The sequence below is a fragment of the Cebus imitator genome, unplaced genomic scaffold (assembly GCF_001604975.1).
Source record: "Cebus imitator isolate Cc_AM_T3 unplaced genomic scaffold, Cebus_imitator-1.0 Scaffold73, whole genome shotgun sequence".
Classification (NCBI taxonomy): Eukaryota; Metazoa; Chordata; class Mammalia; order Primates; family Cebidae; genus Cebus; species Cebus imitator.
In genome coordinates this window covers 1384946-1411253 of record NW_016107388.1, presented here as the reverse complement: position 1 = coordinate 1411253, position 26308 = coordinate 1384946, and positions in this window count along the sequence as shown.

Sequence of the window (26308 nt, the reverse complement as noted above, 5' to 3'; positions counted from 1 at the left end):
TGTTGAGTAATATTAAAGTTGCTTGTCAGTGTAACATGGTCATGATGGCGCTAGCCTCCTGAGAAGCAAATGCCAAGATGGGATTAAATGTGCAAGAATTCTATGAGGGAAATACCTGTGAAAGAAAATGAAGAAGCAGCCTAAGAAGTCTACAATACAGCTGATGCAAGCCTGATTCTGAGTGAAGAAGAGAGAGACAGTGGGGTGGAAATGTGGAAACGTCAGTCAAGACTGACTGTGAGTGAAGAAGAGAGGGAAAGTGGGGTGGAAGCGTCCTAAGCAGCTATTTAAGCTGAAGAAACTTCAGGAAGGATATCAGGGAGTCCTCAAGCCAAAATTGGGTGTGAGACAAATCCCACCCAAGTTTTCCAGAAATGGGTCTGCCTGTTATCGTTCCTGCCAGTCAGTCAGGCTGGGTATGAGCCATGGGAAATGTGGTTTTGGAGCCAACACATCCGTAGACTTCAGAGCACAGAGACATGGCCTCCCTAAAGGAGGAGACTGTAAAAGCATCTAGATGGTTGCCTCAGTGGCTCTCATAAACTTCCCAAATATGATGCACTTAGGTTTTCCACAACGTGTCCACTGATAGCAATCAGCATCTAATTAAGGTCTTTGTATGTCTCCTCTTTTGACACTGATTCATCACAATGTATGAAGTGCCTACTGTGTCCTCCTGCCAGGAACAGAGAGCTTAACCAGGTGGGCCAGGTTCCTGCTTTCAGAAAACTAAAGGACACAAAACAGCAAAGCTGAAAGCAAGTCAGTTAATAATTACAACAATTTTCAGTGGCATACGATAAATAAATGCATTATATTTTCCTTAGAATAGGAAATGGGAAAAGAAAGGTATTACTGGTTTGAGCTATGTTTTTCTGTTTTTTTCAGACTGGGAGTCCCCAGGTAACAAATTTTATGTTTTGTTATAGCTATCTGTTCAGCAGAGGTCCTAAGAGACTGTATTTTACTCAAATTAAATCTGAAATTTTAATTAAAATTATGTGGGTCTACAGACCATCAAATAGGAGAAAAAAATTAAATTTAAAACGTTAATATCTGTTTATTATCCTGCTATGGATTACACAAAACTTCTCATTGACCAATTTTCAGTCAGATTATTCTAAAAAAAATCACCTTACATGATATACACTTATGAAATATAGCATAATGATACACACACACACACACAGACACACACACACAGTGAAATATTTATTGTATTTTTAAAAATAAGAAAATCTTACCCTTTTAGGCAACACAGATGAACCTGGAAGACATCGTTTACTGAAATAAGCCGGTCACAGAAAGACAAATGCTGCATGATCTCACTTATGTATGGAACTAAAAAGGTTAATGACATAGAAACAGGGTAGTAGAATGATCATAACCAGGGACTGGGAGTTGAGGATCATGAGGAGATGTTGCTCAATGAAGTAAGGTAGGGTGAATAATCTAGAGACATAATGTATCGAATGGTGACTATAATTAGTAATACTGTATTATTTACTGGAAATTTGCTAAAAAAGTAGATTTTAGGTGCTCTTACCACATGCACAAACATTAAAAAGAAAGAAAAGAAGAGAAATGTGAGACAGTTTTGTTAATTTGCTTGACTGTAGTAATCATTTTACTATATGTAGGTATTTCAAAATATCATGCTCCACACCTTAAATATATACAAAACAAAAGAAAAACATATAATCAAATTTTCTCTATCTCCAAATTAAGAAAAACATATTTTTATTACCAAATATTTTAATCATGCCACTATGTTTATTCCTATTCATGGAAAAGTAAGAATTCGTCTTGAAAATGTACTTCTGGTTCATTAACATTCCCGTGAGTACTCCTCATCTCTTCACTAGCTTTCAGCATTTTTAAAAATAGTAAACTTGCCCTTTCTGTGTAAATTTTTGAAAAGCATAATTTTAAAGAGGGCTCCATTGTGGCCTTAATTTCAGGAAAACTATATTTCTATTCTTTTGTTTCTTTTCCTACCTTCAATGCACTTTATTCATATGCTGCCTGTATTTTTGTGTCTGAGGTTTTAACTAATGCAACCTGCGCAGAGATATAATGGCCCTTCCTGACTGTATTTTCTGCCCTAATACCCATCTTCCCTACTTTTGTCAGCAGCCCTTGATATTTTTGGATCATACACTCTTTTTTGATTTCCATTCAGTATAATCTGAGAGAATGGGAGCACTGGGTTTCAGAGTTAGTGTACGGAACCCAATTAGCTAATTGTCTTCACCTAGTCAAGCTAATAACCTAAAAAGGTAGACCTTGACCTGAGCTGCTGCTTCCAGAATGAGTATCAAGACTTTTAGAGAAACTTCTGCAGATGAATCTTCCTAAATCTGCTTCTCTTTGATTTGTGAGAACACAGGACTGAAGCGATCTTAGCACCATGAAGGGAAAGCCCGTCTTGCATGAGAACAAATCCAGAGAAAGAGAAGAAAAACGAAGAGAGAGAACAACAGCATCCAGGGATGTCCTCTGAGGCTCTCACTTAAAAGGAGTATAGAACCAGCTCTATCTTTACCTCTTCAGTTACAAATTATAAGCCAATCAATTCCCCTTTTGTTTAAGCCAATTTACAACTGGATTTTGTCACTTGCAGCTGAAATAGCCTGAGTAATATACAAAACTAATGAAATTTGAAATTTTGCTAAAAGATTTTATAATTCTTAAGAAAAAGTAGAGGACTGCTATACAATTAATTGATGTTTGCTTAATTTATTTGGCTCTGAAATGTTGTGTGTAATTTCTATGTATTACTTGAAAATGATAGTCTTATGACCCTGGGACTGATCCTACAGAATTTTTATCTTCTAAATTAAATTCTAAATACTTTAAAAAATATAATAGGACTCCCATGGCTGTCTGTCTAATAGTTTGCATTTAAAGGTTAATTACACTATTATCTTCATATATTTTGCAATAAGGTTATTAAGTTTATGTTTTGATTAAACATACACACAGAACTAAGTAGAATATATCTATAGACTATTATATGATTTGGTTATGCAAGGATATTTTTCTCATGAAAGCACCAAAAATATTTTAGAAACAAAAGAGAAATGGAGGAAGAGGTATGCAATAAAAGGTGGGACATTTTAGCACGATTTTGACACAGTGTAAACAGGCCTGACATTATTGAAACAAACATTTATACATGACATCATAAAAGAGTAAACCACATGACCAAGAGTTTCAGCAGCTCTGGAAATGTGGAAGCTCTCTACTTGAGATATCAAAGCCCAGGGGTGCTTGAGCATTAGTCTTGTTACAAGCAAAGACAAATTTGACCCTTTCTGCGGAAGCTCAAATCCTCAGGCGATTACAACTGAGAGACAAATTATATCTCTAAAAGAAGCAGCTGAAAATACATCAGGCATTCTTGAGTCTTTCTAAACCATGTCTTACTCACAACAGATCAATCACAGACGGCAGTTAAAAAAATAGATATGACAATCTCCCACTTACTTCACAAAAACTATCTGGAACATGATAGTGTAATACCAGAAGCTGAAGGTACTCTTAATCCTGACAAGACCTTGAAGGTGCTTACTGTGTGAAACAAAAAAAAGAACAATGACTTTGCCTTAGAATCGTGAATGCCATCATACACGCTTATCTTCAAAAACAGTGCTCTGAATGTCCATTTCCAATCTTAAAAAAAGACCTTTATTTCACTGCTATGGTTGCCTAAAAGCTTACTATTAGTGTTTTTTAAGCAGATATTCTAACCCTTCACTACTTTGCACAACATATAATAGGCTCGTAAGATTTTCAAAATAAGGTGAATTTTTTGTTTCCGTCCAATGGTGGTCACTAATCCCATATTTTCAACCATCTCTTTCGAACAACACAGATATCCATGTCTCTAGTCATGAACACTTTCGGATGATTCCCAAAATTGCTATTCACTTGTATCTTAGGCACCGCCTTCCATGCCTCAGGCATGTCAAACTTAACCCATGATGTTATCTTCCAAGCCTGTCCTTCCCCTGGCATTTCCTATCTCTATAAATGATACAGACATTTGTCTGACCATTCAAACAGAAAACTGCCTATCATCCTAAAAAGTGATCTTCCTCATCATGCAGGAAAATGCTAATTATTATCACCTCATATTGACCCTTTGTCTACATATCCCTTCGGTGGCCTTGTGTCCAGATTCCATTTTTCTAAATTAATTCAGTGCATAATCCTTCCTAATGAAGTTTACACAATAATAGCTTCCAAATGGTCCCCCTGCCTCCAGTTTCTTCCTCTGTACCCATGATTGTCTGCACACTTTCATCAAAGAGAAAGACCAACCCTAAAGATGTGATTATGCATAACAGTCATCTGGGGAATTCCTGTTAATTCTTTAGGATTCAGCTCAAACATCAGAGTCAGCTCTCCATGCTTCCCTAGGTGGGCTGATTGTCTCTCTGCATCTTTCTCCTGCAGCACCGTATTCTACATTTGTTTTAACTCTCAAGAAAATCATGAAGAATTGTATGGACATGGCTGGTTGCTACACCAAATCAATCATTTTTTAATCCCCTTAGAGAATTCCAGTTTAATTTGGGTATAAACGCATCATAAGACAAAAAAGCAAATCCTCATTGTGCTATGCCAGCAGTCCTCAGGCAAGCAAAAAGTGTGGAACCTATAAAACTTACCACTGCCAAGGCCCCAGTATAAGAGATTCCAATTTCACTGGTCCAACACAAGGCTTGGACATCAGTATGTGTTTTGAGCTTTTTCCAAATCCTAAAGTACAGTCATGGATGAGAAAAATTTTGAGAGCATGTGGGGTTCCCAAAAATGTTTATTGTTCTAGGGTTTGTTGCATGAATTAATGAGCTAATCAGATGAAAAATACTGATTTACATTCTAGGCTCCAGGTCAGGATCACTTTACATCCTGCTGAATATGAACAGTCATGCAGTGCAGACTGCAGCACAAATTGTCCACCAGATATGACAACGAGGAGACCAGCCTATGAATGAAATTAACACCAGAGCAGTAGAGACAAATAGAAAGAACCTGAGGGCTTGATGATACTATGAAGGTGCTGATTATACTGTGCATAGAGCCTCAGGTCTTTGCATCTTTATGCTCTTGTCTTACTCCGAAGAGTGTAATCTAAATGAGATAAATATGTTGTTTGCATGATCCAGTACTGCTCACCATGACTAAATACACTAAATATATAGTACAGAGAAGGAAAAGGAAGTACTGCCTATACCCATTGCTATCTACTTAAATATATAGTATAGAAGGAAGAAAAGAAAGAAAGTACTGCCTACACCCATGGCTATATACCTAAATATATAGTATAGAAGGAAGAAAAGAAAGAAAGAAGTCAGTTTTATGAATTGTGACATTTAAAAGGGAGAGTGCAGATGTGGCTATGGAGTTGTCAGTGATTAATTATTCTATAGACTTGGTGCCTTAAATTGTTTTCCCAACTTGCACACATTTTCTCTACATTTTTAATATCCTAGAATTTAAAAGAAAAGTTATTTTTCAAAGTAAATAAAAGAGGCTTTATCTAAATTCTTCCATAATTCCTTTCTAACATGGACAGATAGGATTACCTGGAGAAGACGATGCATACCAGCCTCCTGCTCTTGCATCATCTAACTTGAGAGTGCGCTTTTACTGATACATGTTAAGCTACACACATGTTCTCCTTTAACTGTAGTTACAAACATGTTGTTTTAGTTTCTTGACTGCTGCTAGAACAGAGTACCATAGACTGGGAAATTTATGTAAAACAGAAGTTCTGAAGGCTGGGAAGCCCAAATCAAGGGACCACGTTGCATGAGGGCCTTTTTGCTGTGTCGTAAAATGGCAGAAGGGCAAGCAAGCCCTAGAGAAAAGTGTGGCTGAACTCCTACAATACCTAACACACTCCCACAATAACAGCACTAATCCATTCATATGGGCGGAGCCCTTGTGACCTAATCACGTCTTAAAGACCCAACATCTCTAAGGTGTTACAATGGCAATTAAATTTCAACATGAGTTTTGTTGGAGACATTTAAGCCCTAGCACATGTAACATATTACGATTACACAGATGTTCACAATTTGTGATTTTAGGTGTAATAGCACAATAGTTTACTCTCGTCTTAGTTGTGAAATAAAGCAAGGATCTGCAAATTACTCATCTAGGTCATATAGATTTTGGTCATCTAAATTTTAGCCAAAAATTTAGCTTTATAGTCTACTTAAATATTTTCTACCATACACTGTCTAGCACAACATTTCCCCCCGACATGAACCATTTCGTGCTAGAGGTGTCTTTTAGAGATAGCTTTTGGAGTATCTATTCCATTTAGAATGGCTATAGCAATAAAACAATGTGTGTGTTTAATGCTAGAAGAATGAAGAACTCAGAATTGAAAGAGGTTCTAAATAAAAGTTACATTAACAAATTAAGGCTTTTCTGGTTTTCCTAGAAATCACAGAATAAGAAAACCACTTGATATTATTTGCATAACTGAAGATTCATAGTTTTGAATAATACTCAAATATTGCAAAATTGCTATCTGGGTAGTCAGAAGCCATGATGAAATGAACAAATGAAAAGCACAGGCAAACATGGTCTCACCATTTTGGCATCTCAGGAAACAAGACTATATCGCAACCTAGATATATACCTGTGTTACCGCAACAACACAATGGATATTAACACTTCAATAAAATGAATGCTTGAAGTAGTGGCTTGCATTATCTTATAGCTTATATGTATCATACACTATTTCTGATGAACAGAATTCTGTTAGCAAAAGAATGTTTTGCTTTATTTAAATTCACAGGCTTAAAAACAGGATATGCACATAGATAATGAAGTTCACAGATTTCCTGTTGTTTTATTTCTCTTTTACTAGCCTTCTCTTTAATTGAAAGGCTTTGCTTATATTTTCTGCATTTGACTAAATGTATCCATCTCAAAATCATTTATGAGTGCAAAATTGACTTGAATTATTGAGCAATGTATTTGAAAGCAATTATCTAAGTGTCTTTAGTTTTATGTATCAGCATTTATATAAAAATTTTGTTCTGACTCCTGGCATGAGGAGCTTGACAAATCTTCCCCTCAAAAATCAACTACAAAATTGAGCAAAATTTGAGAGCTCTGGGATTTAACAAAAGTCATAAAACCAACAAAGAAACATTAATTTATTTAGAGTACTGAACTTCAGCTAAGAATAGTTAAAAATCTTGCCTAACAGTCTGTGATTGCTTTGTCCACACAAGTCCCAGGACTCCTTCAGTTCTGTTGGCCTAGTAGTTTGGACCAAATAGGAAGGCTATGAAAACCAGCAGCTTCACACGTATTGTCAGAAAGAACTCACTTGATTGGGAGAATTATACATTAAACTGGAAATCTCAGTGTCCATTGAAAAGAGAAGTCAGTGGCTTCATTCGCCTGAGATTGAGGTTGTAGTTGGGCAAACAATGAACTGCAGGAGTAGCATGGGCTGTAACAGGAAGCTGTAGAAGTCAGATAGCCAAAGGAAGGTTTAATAAGCTCGCCACATATCCCTGTATCCCTGACTGATGGGAGTCACTGTGTGTGTCCAACAGAGAATAGAGGTGCTAAGATGCCCAAACATTCTCGGCAAAAGAAGCCTAGGTGCATGTTTGGGGATGGCATGAAAGTGTCCAATAGAGGTAGGCTTTAAAATGGCCTGAGATTTAAACACTTTGTCCAGGACATTCATAAATTCATCAACAGGGAATAGAAAGTTTACAGGCTCATTCTTTGAGCATGTTCTTTTACCACTCTTAACATGATGAACCCACTCTTAAGAGGAGCAGTTATAGCAGGAAGTCAGACTTAAAAATAAAAACAAGAAAAAAAAATAGGAGCAGATAAATAAACAGGCACACAATTGAGGGAGAAAGACTTCACAAATTTATCCAGGCAACTTACAAAAACAACCAAACAAGACAACAGGATACTGTGGAAAAGTAAGAACCTAGAATTACAGCATAAATTATCAAAATGCTGGTTATTAGGCATAAAAGTAGAAAGAAACAAGAAAGTGTAACCAATATTTAGCAAAAATTTTTAAAGTCCATAGATTTTGTCTCTGACTGGCAACAAATGTGGAATTCAGCAAAAACTTCAAGGCAGTTATTATAAATATATTCAAAGCACTAAAGAAAATCATGTCTAAGTAATTCATGGAAAGTACAATGAAAATTTCTCACCACATAGAGGAACTCAGTATTCATAGGCATTACTAAGAAAAAAAATCAAATGGAAATACTGGAGTTAAAATAGACAATAACAAAAATAAAATATTTAGAGGAGCTTAGCATAAGATTTGAGATAGGGAAGAAAGAATCAATGAAATTGATGATATAACAAAATTGCTTTCCCAGTCTGATGAACAGGGAGAAAGAAGATTAAAACAAAGTGAAGACAACTTCAGACACCTATGAGAATACACCACATAGCAACATACATGAAATGAAACCACTGGAGGAAGAGGAGAAAGTGAAAGGGGCAGAAAAACAGTATATAAAAAATAATAATTAAAAAGTTATCAATCTTATGGAAAATTTCAACCTACAGATTTAAGAGACCTGATAAATGCCAAATAAAATGAAAACAAAGAGATAACACATCTGCACATAGTAGTCTAACTATTGAAAGCCAAAACATGAGTAAACTTGGTAGAGGCTGGAGATAAATAGCCAATCATATACAACATGATTATTGCCTGACTTCTTATTAGACATAACAGACAAAAAATAATGGCAGAAAATAATTGTCAACGAAGAATTTTATAACCAGTGAAACTAGTTTTTTAAAATGAAGGCAAAACATAAATATTTTCAGGAAAAAAGGAAAATGAAGAAAACTATTGGTATCAGATCTAAATCCAGGTTGACAGAAAAAAATTAAAGGTGTCACAAATGGTAAATATGTGGTGTATATGAAAGATTCTATAAATGTTTTCTCTTTCTTTCATTAGCTTATTAAATAAAGATATTATACATTGATAATCATGACACTGTGGTTGGCGGTTATAACATTATAGATATATATGACAATATTAGCACAAAAGAGGTAGGAGAAAAAATATTTTGGAGCACAATTGATATATTTTATTAGAAATAAGTGATTATAATTCTGAAGTAGATTGTGCAAGTTAATATACCCAATGTAATCCCTGGAACTTGAGTGGATAAGCTATCACCCATAGATCAAACTGGGCTTCTAGCTGATTGTAGGTACATTTTTATTAGAGAAAAACAGGCTTGCTTCCTCATTTACATATTCACTGTGTCAGCTTTCATACTATAGTAACAAATTGATCAGTTACAGCAAAGAAGATGTAACCCAGAAAGTTTAAAATATTTGCTATCTTTACAAAAATGTTTGCCAACCTCTAACATAAACCAACACTTAGAAAATAACTCAAAATAATACAGCAAAAATAAACAGAAATTAAAATAACACACTAAAAATGCTTTTTTGGTATGACCTGAGGCAGTAAAGGAAAAACAGAAACTGAAAAGACACAATTTTTTAAAAAGTAGCAAATGACAGACAAACCATAATAATAATAACATTAAATGTGAATGTACTCAGTCTTTTATTGATGGGGCAGATATTATCAGTGTTGATAAAAATGTAAGATATAATTTTATATCATCAACAAGAGACACATCTTATATTCAAGAACATAAAACGATTGAAATTAAAAGGATGGTATATGGTATACCCTAAAACTGTATCCATCAGAGTGTTTGCATGGTTTTGTAAATATCAGATAAAATAGATTTTAAGACAAGAAATAATACAGAGTTGAGAAGGACATTTAATAATGATAAGTGTGTTTGTATATTACAAAAACATAGAAAATAGTATGGAACCACAATAAAACTATTAGAATTCATCAAGAAATTTTGTAGTCACGGGTTAAAAGATCACCATAAATATAAATTGTATTTTTATATTAAAGCAATGGCCATTAGAAAATAAAATTAGAAAAACAAGCCTATCTAGTCAAGAAAAGAACAAAGCTGGAGGCATCATGCTCCCTAACTTCAAACTATACTACAAGGCTACAGTAACCAAAACAGCATGGTACTAGTACCAAAACAGATATAGAGACCAATGGAATAGACCAGAGGCCTCAAAAATAACACTATACATCTACAACCATCTGATCTTCAATAAATCTGACGAAAACAAGCAATGGAAAAAGATTCCCTATTTAATAAATGGCACTGGAAAACTGGCTAGCCATATGCAGAAAACTGAAACTGGACTCCTTCCTTACACATTATACAAAAATTAACTCAAGATGGATTAAAGACTTAAACATAAGACCCAAGACTATAAAAACTGTAGAAGAAAACCTAGGCAATACCATTCAGGACATAGGCATGGGCAAAGACTGCATGACTAAAACACCAAAAGCAATAACAACAAAAGCCAAAACTGACAAATGGAATCTTATCAAACTAAAGAGCTTCTGCTCATCAACAGAAACTATCATCAGAGTGAACAGGCAACCTACAGAATGGGAAAAAAGTTTTGCAATATATCCATCTGACAAAGGCCTAATATCCAGAATCTACAAGGAACTTAAATAAATTTACAACAACAAAAAAGAACAACCACATTGAAAAGGAGGCAAAGGATATGAACAGACATTTCTCAAAAGAAGATATTTATGTGGCCAACAAAAATATGAATAAAATCTCATCATCACTGCTCACTAGAGAAATGCAAATCAAGACCACAATGAGATAGCATCTTACGCCAGTTAGAATTGCGATCATTAAAAAGTCTGGAAACAACAGATGCTGATGAGGCTGTGACAAAATAAAAAAGCTTTTACTCTATTGGTGGGAGTGTAAATTAGTTCAAGCATTGTGGAAGACAGTGTGGTGATTCCTCAAGGATCTAGAACCAGAAATATCATTTCACCCGGCAATCTTATCACTGGGTATATGCCCAAAGGATTTTAAATTAATCTACTGTAGAAACACACACCCACATATGTTTATTGCAGCACTATTTACAATGGCAAAGGGCTGGAACCAATCCAAATGCCCATTAAATGACAGACTGGATAAAGAAAATGTGGCACATATACCATGGAATACTATGCAGCCAGAAAAAAGAATGAGTTCATGTCCTTTGTAAGGACATGGATAAAGCTGGAAACCATCATCCTCAGCAAACTAACACCAGAATAGAAAATCAAACCGCACGTGTTTTACTCTTAAGTGGGAGTTGAACAATGGGAACACATGGACACAGGGAGGGGAACATCACACACTGGGGCCTGTTGAGGGGTGGAGGGCTAGGGGAGGAGAGGATTAGGACAAATACCTAATTCATGCGGGCCTTAAAACCTAGATGATGAGCTGATAAGTGCAGCAAACCACCATGGCACATGTATACCTATGTAACAAACCTGCATGTTCAGCAGCTGTATCTCAGAACTTAAAGTAAAATAAAAATAAATTTTTAAAAAAGAAAAAATTTCTTATTCACAACAGCAAACAAAATTATAATGCATCTAAGAATAAAATAAACAAAATAAATGCAAACTTGTACACTGAAACGTACAAAATATTGCTAAGAAAGAGTACAGAAGATCAAAAGTAATACAGAAATATTCCATGCTAATGGAATGCTGGGAAGAAGGCAATTATCTGCAAATATCTATGTAGATTCAGTGGAATCTCTATAAAAGCCTAACTGACATTTATTGTAGAAATTGACAAAGTGAACCTAACATGTAAATGCAAAGGAACTAAAATAGCCAAAATAACTTTGAAATGAAAAGCAAAGGTGGAAAACGTCCCTTATACAATGTAGAAACTTATTATCTCACAGAAATCAAAACAGTGTTATATTGTCTAAAGATGACATATAGATGAATGGAACTGAATTGATAGTTGAGCACTAAGTTTTCACATCTATTTGTAGATGATCTTCCACAAATATGACATGAAAAACTGGGAAAGTCCCTTAAACAATTGGATACTATATCCATATCCATATATGTACATATAGATGTAATACAAATGCACACACACACACACACACACACACATACACACACACACACATACATATCACATAGTAAGGCCATCATTTCACACCATAAAAATACCAACTCAAATTAATCAAAGACCTAAATGTAAGAGTTAGAGCTATCAAACTTTAAAACCTATGCATACAGACAAACACACATACATGTGGTTACACACACAGGAAATTTAATTAGGCAAGGATTCTTGGACACACACCAAAAGAACTGGTGTTGGTAGCAGGATTTGTGTCCAAATGGAAACAAGCGAACCTTTGGGATGTTGGAAGTGGTCTTAAATTTAGTTCTAATGGTGGTTGCAAAATAATGTAAATTGCTAAAAAAACTGTAACATCTTTTACAGTGGGTGAATTTTATCTTACACAAATTACAGCTTAAAGCTTTTAAAATGGGCAATTTAGACAAATATTAAAGATATATATCTCAGAATGTTATATTAAATTATGCTTAATAACGATGAGTAATTATGTGTCAGAAAACTAAACTGATTTGAATTGAGTGTTATCCTTGAAGAGAAAAACAGAAAAAAAAATCACTATTACTCTGAAGAATATAAGAGATTGAACTCTTAGGAATATCCTGTATAAAAATACTAGAAAATTATAAAGGGTTAAAATAATCTACATGACAGATGTCTGCCAGAATATTTTACTTTAGTTACCCTGCCCTTTGTGATGGTCAGAATATCTGCCAATCAGATTCAGAAGGAAGAAAGGAAAAGATGCAAGAATAATTCTACACATAACTACCAATTGAATATGAAATTCATTATTTCTGTATCTAACTGCTTTGTAACCAAAATATGGATTTGAATGTTGTGTTGTACATTTGCAGCTCGTCAGTCTACAAAAGCCACCTAACCACACATCAAGGAAAAAATCTAGGTTAAGCCAGAAGCAGAAAAGATAGTCACCTAATTTTGATAATTTTTGCACTTTGAAGAATAGTGTCCATTGTACTGAAACTGAAAATTTTCTGCTACTGACAAATATTCTTATTTTATATTTTCTCCATTTAGATTGGCTTTGGCTAGTCATAATTTTAACTTAATTATACTTAAATTTTTTAAAAAAATATATACAAAAATAAGGTCCTGGATAGCTCCTGAGTTACCACCCATTTAAACTTCTAAGTACAGTATACATTATAAATAATGCAGTGTTGTAATTTATAATGATCATTGTGAAGTTGTTTTTTCCAAGGAACTCAAAATATTGTACCTTAGAAGTATATAAAAGTTTAATTACTATAATTTAATAGAAAAACAAGGTTCCTGCAGATATAAGATAAAAACCAAGAGAAAGCTCTGAAAAACCTGTTTAGCTACCTGAAAATTTTGATATTTTTATGATAAAATATGTAGGCCTAAATATATATCAGCTTCTATTTCTTGATTTGTATTTATTCTTAGCAGGTTTTCATTTTAATAGTAATCAAGGTACTTTTGTGATCATGTTTTATAGTCCACTCAAAATGATTCTTCTAGGAAAAAACAATTTTAGTCTAGACTAATTCATTGCACTGGAATGAATGCATTTTCATAGAACCTATATCACCCAATATTTAACATTAATATTATACTAACGTACTGTTAATACTCATAAATCAACTCTCAAAAGAATTCAGGTATTTTTTGTTTTTACTTATTTTAGTATGTTACCTAAAGAGCAATCCTTGCCAGATGTATGACAGAAAAAGGGTTTAATCTCAACATAATTAGTACGTGGAATTTACTCACCAAAGCTCACATCAATGCCAGCCTTTTGGCTTGCTGGAAAATTTCTCAGGCTCTATCCATCAAGCTTATACAGGCTTACATTATTTTACTACACATTGCTCGATTGCACTTTGCAGATACTGTATTTTTGGTTTTTTTAACAAATTGAAAGTTTGTGGTTAATTTGCACCATTGTGTGTCTCTGTTTCATCTTTTGGTAATTCTAGCAATTTTTTAACATTTTTATGATTATGTTGTGGTCATCCGTCATCAGTTATCTTTAACGTTACTGTAGTAATTATAGGAGTGCCACAAATCACAACCATATACAGCTGCAAACTTCATTGATAAATGTGTATGTTTTGACTGTTCCAGCAACCAGCTGTTTCTCTAGCTCTCTCACTCTACTTGGAACTCTCTGATCCAAAGGCACAACAATATTGAAACTAAGTAGGTTCGTAACTCTACAGTTGCTGATATAAAGAAAGTTTTAGTGGCCTAGATAGGTAGGGGATCAAATTAGCTACAACTTTTCTTATACCAAATCCTAGTCCACAGCAAGGCCATTAATTCTTTTCAATTCTATGAAGGCTGAGCGAGGTAAGGAAGCTACAAAAGAAAAGTTGGAAGCTAACAGATGCTGATTCATGAAGTTTAAGAAAAGAAGCCATCACCATAACATAAAAGTACTGATGGAGAAACAGTAACAAGTTATCTAGAAGATTTATCTAAGGTAAGTGATGATGAGGGGGGCTACACTAAACAACAGATTTTTGCTGTAGACGAAACAGCCTTATATTGGAAGAAAAGGTGATCTAGGACTTTCATAACTAGAGATGAGTAGTCTCTAGCTGACTCTATTGTTAGGATTTCATTCAGCTAATGACTTTAAGTCGAAACCAACATTCACTTACCATTCTGAAAATCTGAGGACCCTTAAGAATGATGCTAAAACTACTATGCTTGTGCTCTAGAAATGGAGCAACAAAGCTGGACAACAGCATAGCTGTTGACTGTATGGTCCACTATTTTAAGTCCACTGTTAAGACCTACTGCTCAGGGAAAAAAAAGTAAAAATTAAAAGACCTCTTTCAAAAGATTTCTTTCAAAAAGAGACTGCTATTGACATGCATGTGAATACCCAAGCGTGCTAAAACAGACATACAAAGAGATTAATGTGATTTCCATGCCTGTTAACACAACATCCACTTTTCAGCTCATGGATCAAAGAGTTAATTTTGACTTTCAGGTATTATAATTTCAAAAATACAATATCTAAGGCTATAGTGATTCTTCTGTTGGATTTGGGCAAAGTAAATTGAAAATCTGGAAAAATGCATCATTCTAAATGTCATTAATACCGTTCAGAAGTCATGAGTAGAGGTAAACATTTCAACATTGTCAGGAGTTTGGAAGAAGTAGATTCCAAGACTCATGATGACCTTGAAGGGTTAAAGACTTCAGTGGAGAAAGTACCTGTACATGTGATGAAAATAGCAAGAGAACTAAAATTAGAAGTGGAGCCTGAAGATGTGGGAATTGGTGAATTATCCATCTCATGGTAAAATTTGAGTGGATGAGGAATTGTTTCTTATGGATGAGCAAAAATGTAGTTTCTCAAGATGGAATCTATTCCTGAAGAAGATGCCATGAACATTTTAAAAATAACAACAAGCCATTTAGAATATTGTATCAACTTGTTTGATAATTAGAGGCAGGGTTTTAGATGGTTGACTCCAACTTTAAAAGTTCTTCTGGGCCGGGTGCGGTGGCTCACACCTGTCATCCCAGCACTTTGGGAGGCCGAGGTGGGCAGATCACGAGGTCAAGGGATCTAGACCATTCTCGCCAACATAGTGAAACCCCATCTCTACTAAAAATACAAAAATTAGCCGGGCATGGTGGTGTGTGCCTGTAGTCCCAGCTACTCAGGAGGCTGAGGTGGGAGAATTGCTTGTACCTGGGAGGCGGAGGTTGCGGTGAGCCGAGGTCATGCCATTGCACTCCAGCCTGGTGACAGAGCAGGACTCAGTCTCAAAAAAAAAAAAAAAAAAGTTCTTCTGAGGTAAAGTGCCATCAGACAGAATTGCATACTACAGAGTAATCGTTTTTTTTTCTTTTTTTTATGAGGCAGAATCTCACTCCATCGCCAGGCACCAGGCTGGAGTGCAATGGCACGATCTTGGTTCACCGCAACCTCCGCCTCCTGGGTTCAAGCACTTCTCCCACCTCAGCCTTCCGAGTAGCTGGCACTACAGGCACACGCCACCATGCCCAGCTAATTTTTGTATTTTTTTAGTAGAGACGGGGTTTCACCATGTTGGCCAGGATAGTATCGATCTCTTGACCTCGTGATCCGCCCTCCTTGGCCTCCCAAAATGCTGGAATTACAGTAGAGTAATCCTTTCTGAAAGGAAGAATCAAGTGATGCCACAAACTTCAGTGCTGTCTCCTTTTAGAAAATTGTCACAGCCACCCCAGCATTCAGGAACCACCAACCCGACTAGTCAGCAGCCTCAACATGGAAGCCGGACCCTCCATTGAAATAAATGTCGTGACTCACTAAAGGCTCAGATGATTGTTAGCATTTTTTAGTAACAAAGTATTTAAAATTATGTATACTGTTTTTAGACATAATTTTGTTGTACACTTGGTATGCTGCAGAATAATGTAAACATTAATTTTATATGCACTAGGAAACTAAAATACTTCTGTGGTTTGCCTTATTGCAATATACCTTATAGCTGTGGACTGGAACTGAACCCACAATATATCTGAGGTATGCCTATATTAAGGTTAGCATTGTTATTTTAGTTTTAGAGACGATCAGATTTCCTCCCACATAACTTAACGTCATCTTCAGAAACTTCAAGATAAAAGTACGATATTTTCTACTGAATTAATTTTATTAACAATAAAGTATTGTATTTACTTTCTTACAGCAGCCTTACAAAACTAATATAGGCAGTTAACTCACGAAAGGGAAGATGTTTGGATTTCTATTATAGTTTTCTTGGTTAAAAAGACTGAACTCAGGCAAGTATTAACTGCATAAGCCACAATTAGAATTTTATATGTTTATTTAGTGTATTCCTCCTAAAGAATAACTTGTATTCAATTTTACAGCCTGTAAAATGGAATAGAACCACTCTGTATCACTTGCAAAAATTAAATTACTTATTGGATACCTATATGTCTCAGCACTATGTTAAGTATTTCATATATATCCTCATTTAATAATCAACAACTCTCTATGACAGTGACTATTTTTCCTGTACCTATCACAGTGGACGATCGTAATTCACATGTTACTTGTCCAAGGGACCTATTACTTGTCCAAGGCAAATACATCCATGTCTGTCTGAATTGGAAGCTCAAGCTCTTAGCCACAAGAGCACATTGTAATCTGCTATTTAATTTTCTGATATTTGACTTTCAAAAATACATTTAAAAATAAGTTGGTACAAATCATACTGGGGAATCCATTTTGCTATATTTTAATAATTTAAGCTTCTAAGAACGATATGTAATAGCAAGGAAATAATATTCTTTAATGGAAAAAGACAAAAGATGAATCAGCTCTTAACATTTTTATATTTTATCACCAATGCTTATCTCTAATGGATGGCAAAAATGTATCAGCTGAAACTTTATATTGTTGCATAATTCATCTCAGTTTTTTAGCACTAATATGTTCTCTTTAATTATAGATAGATAGATAGATAGATAGATAGATAGATAGATATAGATATATTTTATATCTCATTATATCTTAGAAAGAGTTTGTAGCCTTGGAAAAATAGCAAGACCCCATCTCTGAACAAAATTAAAAAAAAAAAAATTAGTCTTAGCTACTTTAGGAGGCTGAAGTGAGTGCAGGTCTTGACCCAGGGGTTCAAGGCAGCAGTGAGCTATGACCATGCCCCTGAACTCCAGCCTGGGTGACAGAGCAAGACTCTGTCTCAAAAATAGAAAAAATAAGTTCGTGTACATGTGGTGGACTAATGAGGTTAGTCCACAGATTCTTTTGTATTCTTCCCTCAGGCGTTGGGATCTCCACTGGAATCTGAGAAATCTCTGTGACTACGTTGGCCAACAGAGTGCAGAGTTTAAGTAGATTATGCCTGTTTATGAGTCCAGGCCTTAGAACAGGGATAGTTTCCACTTCTGCCTCTTGAACGCTCTCCTTCAGAGCCCTAACTTTCCAGGTAAGAATAACAACCATGCAGCTAAATGACAGTGGCAAGTCCTAGTCTCCACCAAGAGGGAGATGGGAAGGGCTCAGCCGCTAGCCCTCCCCAGCAGTGCACCTTGCATGTGAAGACAGCCATGTCTGACTCACCAGAGCAGCCCAGCCACTAACTGGACAGATTTTGACCAATAATTGCAATCCATGGGGTAGAAACCTGCCTGAGGATGACTTGCCTGAATTCTTAACTCACACATTCACGGGATATAATAAAATGATGGCTGCTTTAAACCACCTACTTTCATGGGTACTGTGTTATGCAGCAATAGAGAATCTGACCAGAAAACTCAATTGTGCTTTGCAGAATGGAGCTGACACTATTTCTTTTTGTTTTTGTTTTTGTTTTCATTTCAATTTCAAATCTCTAACACGGAGGCCCTGTCCAGCTTGCTTTTGTGGAATTTGGATGCTAAAACTAGTCATTTGGCCTGACCAGTAATTCACAGGTGCATGGCTATTTATGTTGTCAGATTTAATGGTTTTATTTCAAAGAGAAAAAAATCAGATTGAAATTATGATTGCATCTGTTCACAAGAAGACAACAAAATGCTTTTCGTATTTAGTGGGTGATACATTTTCAATACAGTTTCCAAAACTTTTTTAAAAGTTAGAATAACCAAACAAAAGCTATTTTTTTCAAATTATGGGAGCCACAGTATGGAACAATTTTTCTTCTTGATTTTCAAAGAGACAGAAAGAAAACACAAAAGCCCACTGGGTCTTTCAAATCATGTTTATTTTTTTCCTCCATATTTGAATAACCCCTACAAGCTAAGATCTGTTTATAATATTCCCCAGTAAAGATGTGTTTTTCCTCTTGAGATATCATCAAAAGATTGATTTGCATAAAAATACCATATTAACTATTGTAATGATTATATTTTTAGTATCACATGCATTTATTCTTCATTATTTGACCAAACATCTATTGAATGTTCTCTGTATTGTGGGTGTTTTACTGCCAATACAGCCCCACAAATGGTCACAGGACAAGAAACTGACAAGAACAGACCACCTGCTGCACAGCCTGACTGGTCCTCAGAGAAGCACCCACAGGCTGCAGATGCAGATTCAGCCCCAGGGGAGCCTTAGCACAGACTTGCAGGAGGAGAGAAGCTTGGCCAGGCTTGGCCTAGAGAGCCGTGAGTTAATTAGAGCAGGAAGTGTGGGGGATTGTGCAGCAAGCTGAGCACAAAGCAAGTAGCAGGGCAGGAATGAAGCCTGTGATCCACACCAGGGATTCACGATGGGCATCCTGGGAGAAGTCAGGAGGACAGAGAACACAGTGGGGGTTTTGAAAGCAAAAGGTATCTTGTTGCGAAGCTGTGTATTACTGCTGGAGAGAAAGCACAAAATATTGCTCCCAATCCCATGGCCCAGAGAGAACCGTTGATATCTTAATAATGTGTGTGTTTTTAAGATAGTTTCACTATATAATTTTTTACAATAAACAATTCAAATACCAATTTTGTTGTGAACATTTTTCCACGCCAGTAAATATTCCGTGGATAATAACGTTATGATCACTGAATTATTTTTATAGTGTTCTGGTAAATCTTGAGGCTAATATTTATCAACCAGCATTCTGGAAAAGAAAAGTTCTGATTTGCAGCCCTTGTGGATTTTGTGATATAAATACTCCTAAACCGGCCAAATTCAAGTCACCAACATGACGCTGCGGAGCCCATGATGGGGGAAGCACGCACAGTGTGCTCGCCTGCAAGAGGCTGTGCTGGCGCCAGCACATTGCAGAGGTCATTTCACGCGTAGCCCAAACTTCATTTCCCTTTTCTGTTCTTAGATACTTAATTTACATACATTTTCCTTTATAAGCCACGTCTGTCACCCTGGCATCTAGCTGTGGAAGGAAGGTACTGGATACAAGTTTATAAGACAATTATAAACGATCTGGAGAAAACAGACAAATTGTAAATCATAACTAAGATATAATTTTTTGCTCATTTTCAGTTTTGTCAAGTACTGTGTATTGCAATGAAGAGCTCAGACATGAGAGCTTTATAAAATCTGCAATTTAAAAATAATGTGTTAAGTAATTGTAATTGTGAATAGATTTAGGAAGACACACAGGGAGGTGACTGACAAGACAGCAGCAGCAGGGGGAAGAGACTGTTAACATCAGCTGAGCAAAAGCAAAATCAAAACCATCCACTAAGCATTCAGCAGCAGCCACAGAGTGTACCATGGATTGTTTCAGGCACTGCAGATACTGTAGTGGATCAACAGAAAAAAAAATCCTGCCACAATTGGGTGTCCATTTGTGTAGAATAGGTAGATAATAAGCAAGATAAACAGCCGCAGAGACTGTGGAGAAAGTGCTCCATGCTACTGGGAAACCTAGCTCAGGGGAAGGATGCTAGGCACTGTCCTAGCTGGCAGGGGTGGGGATGTGGCCCAAACTTTACCTCCCACAGACCCGGCCCAGCTCACTGAGTCTGTAGTTCTCAAAGACCACAGCAAATGTCCTCAGGATCTCTTTGTGTCAAACGCCTTGGAAATGATTTTTCACTCGGGAAAGTGACTACCATCGTGTGGTTCCACTGAGGAAGAGAAGAAAGTGCAAATCTGCTGGCATGAAAAGCTACAATTAGCGGGGATACCATACACTGGTAATCTGCCTGTGGATAATTCCTGATGAATGTGACAGTAGCATTCCCAGAGCCTCTCTCCAGTCTGACCCACTAATCCCACTGAAGCTGTAATGAGGATTTCACTGAATCTGCAATGTGAGAAGACGGAAATATTCTCATGTAGAACACTGATCAAGGAACAAGACTGATCACGTTCCGCTCCTTTACATTTGTTATGTCCTTGAACAAAGTTTTGTACTTTTCTCCATAGGAAACCCTCAGATTTATTTTGGAAGCTTTCCCAGTTATTTGGTCTGATTTTTGCTTTTACTGGAATGTTTGGGTGTGCCTGGACATGGGAAGATGATGAAATACATGTAAAGGAATCTTTAGGAGAAAAAAATCTAAATTTGTCTAAAAGATACCTACAACCGGCCGGCATGGTGGCTCACGCCTGTAATCCCAGCACTTGGGGAGGCTGAGGAGGGTGGATCATGAAGTCAAGAGATGGAGACCATCCTGGCCAACATAGTGAAACCCTGTCTCTACTAAAACACAAAAATTAGCTGGGCATGGTGGCGTGCACCTGTAGTCCCAGCTACTCTGGAGGCTGAGGCAAGAGAATTGCTTGAACCCGGGAGGCAGAGGTTGTGGTGAGCCGAGATTGCACCATTGCACTCCAGCGTGGCACCTGGCCACAGAGCAAGACTCTGTCTCTGAAAAAAAAAAAAAGATACCTGCAATCGTACATGCAGCAACTGTTGATGGAAACCCTGCAACAGGCCCCAGCAGGCTGCAGGCCCCAGTACTGCAGACAGGGGGTTCTGTGCACACTGCGTCATTCCAGGTCGTCTGTGGGTGACCCTAGGCAATCCGTGAAACTGGAAGCAGCATCTACAGCAGCTGATACTGAAGACATCAGCCAAGGAAATTGAAATCAGGGTGTGGATTCTCAAAAAGAGAAAGTTGGTCGACTGCGAGTTTTTACCTAACAAAGATAATACATGATTGATGACTACAGAACTATATTTTGAGAAGAGGTCAAAAGAAAGCAACTTACAAGTTGTCAAAGGGAAGACTAAAAAAGGTTTAACAAAATGTAAGAACTAGAAGGGTAGTTCCAGTAATCGATTGATTTCACAGTGAACTAAGTAAACAAGCCCATTCACAATAAAATGCCACATCAGAAATGGAGAGACCTGAAACAGCCATATGGCCTACAATTGTATTTCCACTAATCTTATTTTCTTAATGGCTTAAAGGTAAATTTAAAGTTAAATTAGGTTCAGAATGCAATTGAAAGTTAAATGGTGTGTAAATTAATAGTCCAATTTTTAAAGTAATGGCATTAGTTTGGATTTTGAAATAAACTGGTAAAATAAAAACCCACATATGTGGGAATAAGAATGTTTTCAAGTTTATAAACCTTTATTGGAATTGTTTGCACGGAAACATAACAAACTAATGAAAGAGAGACAGCAACAATGCTAAATGCAAAATCACATAGGCTTTTGGTGTCTTTCATAAAAGAAGGCCCATTTAAGACAAATGTAAGATGACTGTTGGTAACAAGAGAATGACTTTATATGTCTTTCAAAAAAAAGAAAAGAACTGATGACAGGATAAGTAATGGATAATGATATTCCTGGTGTTTATTTACTGCTATAATCAAATTCATTGTCATTTTTTTTCCCCAGTGGAGTTTTCCACGTAAGACTACGATATTTTCTTCACTGTTTTTTATTTCCATTTGAGGCTTTTCCAACAAATTGTTCCGTAAGTGTTAGAAACCACGGGTTACTAGCTAGTTTGACAGATAGAGCAGTACACAGTCAGTGTGCATGGAAATTGTCTGGCAAGATAAGTGAAAATTGTGCAATTAACATATTTCCATTAAATTCTGTATTATTTTAAACAGTGAAGTAAAGATAGTTTCTATTTGTTCTTCACTGCAGATTTAAAACATGGAAGATGGAAAATGAATTATGAGCTCACATGTTTTTACTTCAACATCTGCACTCATTTCTGCCTGGAAACATTTTCATGGCTATAGCATAGATATATAAATACACAAAAGTGGAGGGAGGGGAAAAGGAAAATAACTTACTATTTTTAAACTTGACATTGTGTTGTTATTCTAAGTATTACTATTGACCCTATTTCCAGGAAGTTCTCACCACAAAAGTAAGACAAAACAAATTTTAATGTACTCCCTCCTTGGCAAATACTTTCCATATTGGTTAAACAGCATATTTAAGACCTTAAGCTCATGTATTTTTATTAAACTACCAGAGTACCTGTAACAAGATGCATAATGTTCTGTTTAATCAGTGGTCAAATGTTTTGAAATGATTCTGAAAACTTCTATAATATTTCCTGAAACAAGTTTTTGAATAAGAATTTTACAGTATTTTATAAAGGGCAATAAAAGGAAAATACAGTAAAGTCGTATATTTTTCTTAAGAGCAGTATATAGTTAGAATTTGCTGTTTTTGATAGGTTATAGCCAGAGAAATGGGTAACAAGTCAGTATCACCAAATTGGATTTGAAATTAAAAGGCCATTTTATTTTTTCAATTTATTTATGCATCTTTGTATTTGTTCATTTGCTTGCCTCTGGATATCTGTTAGGTAAAATTAAAATTGTTTTTATTCTGCAAACAGCTAAATAAAAATAAGATAAAAAACTTGATGCTTTACATCATCTTTTTCCAGACATTAGTGAAAGACATTTGCTAATTACAGTAAATTCAATATGTCACATTTTATTAAATATGCAACATAATTCAATTCTTTATTTGAAAATCACCTGTCAATATGTAAATTAGTTATTTTATAAAATCATGATATTTGAATAACACTTTTAAGCTGGTGGCCTAAAACCAAAACCTTATGGAATTTTCTCAATAATATTTAATTACTCACTTTACAGCTTTATGTTTCTTCTTAAATTTTTTATTCTACATTTACTGAGGAATCCCTGTATGCCAACCATTGTCCTAAGCACTTAACATTACAGGGGAATTCATATTTTAAACTACCAGTGAGAGTGAAGTAAATAATAAATATAAGATGCTGTATGAAATTTGTGACTGCTCTGAAGACAATAAAACATGATGATGTGGACAAGGGCATCAGGATTAGAAGGTGTTTTGGATATAGTTGTCAAGAGTCAGCTCCTTGAGAAGCCAACAGGGGAGCTGGAACCAAAATGATTTGAAGGAGCCAGGAGGTACCGGTCCAGTCAGAGCCCGCAGGCAGAAAAACAGAGCAAGCAGTGGCCCTTAGATAGGAATGAACTGGATGTATTCAAGAGCTACAGGAACCCACACGTAGGACAGATGATGCTGGAGGCGTGGGCAGGGCCAGATTGTGACTGGCCACACAGGCCACAGGGGAAGTTTTCAGTGATCATCAGCATTGCGGGTGACAGTAAATACCTGGGTCTAAAAAGATGACCTTTTCTAACGTTCAGATGAAAGATAGAAAGTGCAGGGGTAAAAAGTGCAAACAGGAATGTTCATTAGGATATGAATGTACAAGTCCATGTATGCATGGTAGTGGGAGCAATCGAGATAAGGAGAAGGAGATGGGTTTAGTTATAATCTAGAGAGAGAGAGAGAGGGAATGAAGAGCTTTCTGCTGGAGAGGAGGGGAGAAAGATACATCAATGACAGATTTATGGTCCTGGGAAACTGAGCTGATGCCATTTCCAAAGACAAGGGAAAACTGTCTTTAAGTATGAATATGGGAATCAAAGCTTCTGTTTTAGTCATCTTACACTTGATGATGCTGACAATTTCTACAAATAGCTGACATCTATTGAGTTCTTAATTGGTTCCAAGCACTGTGTAGATTACTTTATGTGTATTTCCATATTTAATCATATGACAACCCCAGAGGTAGCTGGTACCATCATTGTCACCATTTTACAGATGAGAAGCCAGAGTCATAACAAGGTTACTAAATTTCCCAAAGTTATACAATTAATAAGTTGCTATAGATGGAAAATGAACTCAAGTCATCTGTCTGGAGTTTGTGTTCTGAATCCTCAGCCTATAAAACAGGTTCTGCGGGAGATTCCAGCTTGAAATATATAACAGTAGGCATCACTGACATCCGCAACAACCTTGGCATTATTTTCAGCATTTTGAATCCACAGTTAAGTTTACCCTTATCTTGTGATAATGAAGCTGCTTTTGTTAGTGTTAAGCTATTAAGCCATTACATATTCAAAATTTAAAAAAAATGAAGCAATGGTTTCCAGGAGAAAGGGAAATATACCTGATGGAAACCATTTCTATATACAAAGAATGCATTGATTCGAAGGGGTTTAGCCACAGGACGGACAACAGAAGATCTGACAATGACCAATGTCCATGCTCTTTCCAGGGAATCAGCCAATGCTTTGATTTCCGCAATCAGTGACAACACAACCAAAGAATCCTGATCCTACTGGCAAAATGGTTCTCATTTTGTGGCCTGGTGACATTTAACACTTGAGTCATCTCATTTCTTTTGTGTTTCATTCTCTTCATAAATTATCCTCATTATTATGTGTCTTTTGATATAAGATACATGATAATAAATTTCACTGTGAAATATACAAATGCACGGTGGTGCAAACATGAGAATTCTGAGTACTTTGGAAATTCTCAGTCTTTTTAATTCCTACTTCTATGATTTCATCTCTCAGGTTTTGCTATTGTGGGCCAACCTCTAAAAAGTGTATCCACTCTTATTTTGCTAATAAAATTGAAAATCTGGGATTAAATACATGTATCTGAGGCACTAACTCCAGACTTCAATATATTCAAAGTCGTAATGGTGTTTCACTTTAATGCCTCTTGCAAGGCAATGTGATAATCCTATCTCTAAAGAAAAAAAAAATATGCACTTATGTCATTATGGGTCTTAATATATCCTAAACATCTTGTAAATTTAACTACTTGGACAGTAGAATTAAATCTAAGTCTGGAGTCATTAGCTCTTTAATACATCTGTGATTACTTAAGTCTTTATGTATATTTAATTATCAGTTTCCTTACATTTGACTAGATTCACCATTCAAGTTGATAAAATTTTGGGTAAATATATACATATTATGCATGAAAATAAAGTAAGAAATACATGAAATGCTTATAATATTTGCAAAATTCACTCTGTCTTACAATATGTAAATGTATGCATTAAACCATTGTTTGTGGGTAAATTACCTTTCAAAGTTCTCAAAATTTAATGCTGACCAAGGAAAAGTAAATTCTGAGATATATCAGATTTTGCTGACTGTAAGAAACTCACTTCAAATTCAAAGACACAAGTAGGTTGAAAGTAAAAGAATAAAAAATATTTAGCATGCAAACATTAATAAAATGTGGCAGAACTGGCAGCATTAGTAATAGATAAAATAAGTTTCAAAACAGAGAATTGCTAGAAGCAGAAAGCAACAGTATGTAATGAAGAAGTATGTAATCAGTCTAGCAAGAAGACATAACAATCTTAAATGTGTATGCACCAAACAGAACCCTCAAGAAGCAAAAACTGATAGAGTTGAAAGAAAACAGACAAATCTACAATTGGAGTTAGAAATTCCAACATCTAGTCAGGTGCTATGGCTCATGCCTATAATCCCAGCACTTTGGGAGGCCCAGGCAGGC